The following is a 2,782-nucleotide window of genomic DNA, read 5'->3' as shown; positions in this document are numbered from 1 at the left end:
AATCAACGATAAAAAAGAGGAAAAAAATGTAAAAAAAATAGAAGTTGAGAGGAGAAAAAAAAAATATGAGAAAAAAGGTTGAGAAAAAAAAAGAAAAAAAAAAGACAAAACAAAAAACAACGGTTGAGCAAGAGATTTAAAAAAAAAAAAAGAGGAAAAAAAATGAGAAAATAACAAATAAAAACCAAAGAAAAATAAAAAAGAGAAGAAAAACAGAAGTTGAAAGGAGAAAAGAGAAAATATGTGAAGGTTGAGAAAAACTAGAAAAGAAAGAAAAGAAAATACAAAAATCATAGTAATTTTAAAAGACAAAAAAAATACAAGTTGAAAGAGAAATAAGCATGCAGAGTAGTTTAAAGTTATTAGAGGTATAGAGGGGCAAACAGGTAAAAGTCCTACACATAAGAAGAAAGGCTAGTTTTGTAGGACTTTCTTATGGGTAGGGGTGTACATAGGTCGAGTTGGTTTAATTTTTTATTGAATAAAAACCAAACAAATTATGTCGGTTTATTAAAACTATAAACCAAATCAAACCAACATAAAATTTGTTTTCTTGGTTTAGATTTTAGTCGGTTCATTTGTTTTTTTTTTTTTTTTTGGTTTTTTCAGGTTTTCTCATTTTTTTATAATCTTTATTTTTTACAATTATATTGTGATTGAAGACTAGATCAAGTATGTTTTCACTCATGTGCTAATGAAAAAACTCAATTATGAAAAATTAAGGAGCAAAAAAATCTCTTGAAACTAAAAAGTAAGATGAAGAGTGAAAAATTTAGGTTTTAAGTTTATATTGGGTTTTGGATCATTTTATTAGCAATTAATGGAAAAATATTACAACTTAATATACACACACACACACACCTACTTTTTAAATATTGAAAATTAATAAAAATAATTTATAAAGTATTTAAAAAGTAGATTATAATTAATATTTTATGTATAAAAAGTTAAATTATATATATGCATATACATATACATATATATATATATATATATATATATATATATATATTATGTCGGTTTGATTTGCGTTCGGTTTGACTTTTTTTTGGTTAACACCAAACTAAACCAAGAATGATCGATGTTTTTTTTCAAACGCCAATCCAACCAAACCAAACCATAAGTTGATTTTTTTTCTTGGTTTGGTTTGGTTCGGTTCTTCAGTTTGGTTTAACTTGACGGTTTGGTCTGTACACCCCTACTTATAGTGGACCAAAAAATAAAATCACCCACTATGGAGGTCATTTATGTAGTTTACTCCTTTTTTTATTCCCCATAAAAAGTCCTACATAATTAATCTTCCTTCTTTTTTGTGTATAGAATAAATACATATTTATCTCTTTATACCTCAAATATTTTAAAAATAACTCTTCATGCTTATTTGTATTTCAACTTCTCTTTTTTATTTTAATTGATTTTTATTTTTTTCTCTTTTATTTTATTTTATTTTTCTCGGTCTTTATTTTTGTGTTATTTTTTTCTTTTCTCAACCTTTATTTTTTTCTTTTAGTTTTTTTTTTATCTTCTTTAACTTTTTTTTTTTTTTCTTTTTTCTCTTTTCTTTTTTCATTGATTTTTTTTATTTTCTTTATTTTTTTTCCTCAACTTTTATTGTTCTTTTTTTCTTTTTTCTTTTCTTTTCTTTGATTCCTTCTAAACAAAAAGTTACACTCATGGGCAAGAGTTGACAATATCACATTGTATTTTTGATTTATGAGTCGTTCTATATGCTTTAGAGACAAAACTTAGCCGAAACACTTTCAAACAACAAGTTACGCCCACGGGCAAGAATTGACACTACCACATTGTGTTTTTAGTTATGAGATATTCTATAACTCTTGTCTTAGAGGCAAGACTTAGCCCTAAGATTTTCAAATGATAAGTTGTGCCTCATGGACAAGAGTTGATACTACCACATTGTGTTTTGATTTATGGGATGTTTTATAACTCTTGCCTTAAAAATAAGACTTAGCCAAAGGACTTTCAAATAACAAGTTATGCCCTATGGGCAAGAGTTGACACTACCACATTGTGTCTTGATTTATGAGATGCTCTATAACTCTTGATTTAGAAGCAAAACTTATCCCAAGCACTTTCAAACAACAAGTTACGCCTCATGGAAAAGAGTTGACATTACCACATTGTGTCTTGACTAATAAGATGTTATATAACTCTTGTCTTATAGGCAATACTTAGCCCAAGGACTTTCAAACAACAAGTTACCCTCCATCGGTAAACGTTGACACTACCACATTATATCTTTATTTATGAGATATTTTATAACTCTTTCCTTAGATGCAAGACTTATCCCAAGGACTTTCAAACAATAAGTCACTCCATATGGGGAAGAGATGACACTGTCACCTTGTGCCTTGATTTATTAGATGCTCTATTTGACTTGCCTTTAAGACAAGACTTATCCCAAGAATCTTAAAAAAAAAAACAAGTTACTCCTCATGGCAAGAGTTCACTACTTCAATATGTCTTAATTTATGAGATACTCTATAACTAGCTCATGAATTTTCAAACAACAAGTAATGTCCCGTGAGCGAGACTTGATACTACCACATTGTGTCTTGATTATTGAGATGTTATATAACTATTGCCTTAGAGACAAAACTTATAAAAAACTTCCAAATAACAAGTCAAACCCTTAAATTTACTTCGACATCAAAGAATGAAGATCTTTTTTTGCATATTATCCAACTTTCTGTTCATTAGCAAAATATAATAAAAGTTGAGAAAAAAGAATAAAGAATAAAGGTTAAGAAAAAAAATGAAA

The sequence above is a fragment of the Capsicum annuum genome, chromosome 11 (assembly GCF_002878395.1).
Source record: "Capsicum annuum cultivar UCD-10X-F1 chromosome 11, UCD10Xv1.1, whole genome shotgun sequence".
Classification (NCBI taxonomy): domain Eukaryota; kingdom Viridiplantae; phylum Streptophyta; class Magnoliopsida; order Solanales; family Solanaceae; genus Capsicum; species Capsicum annuum.
Note: the sequence above shows the minus strand (reverse complement) of the source record.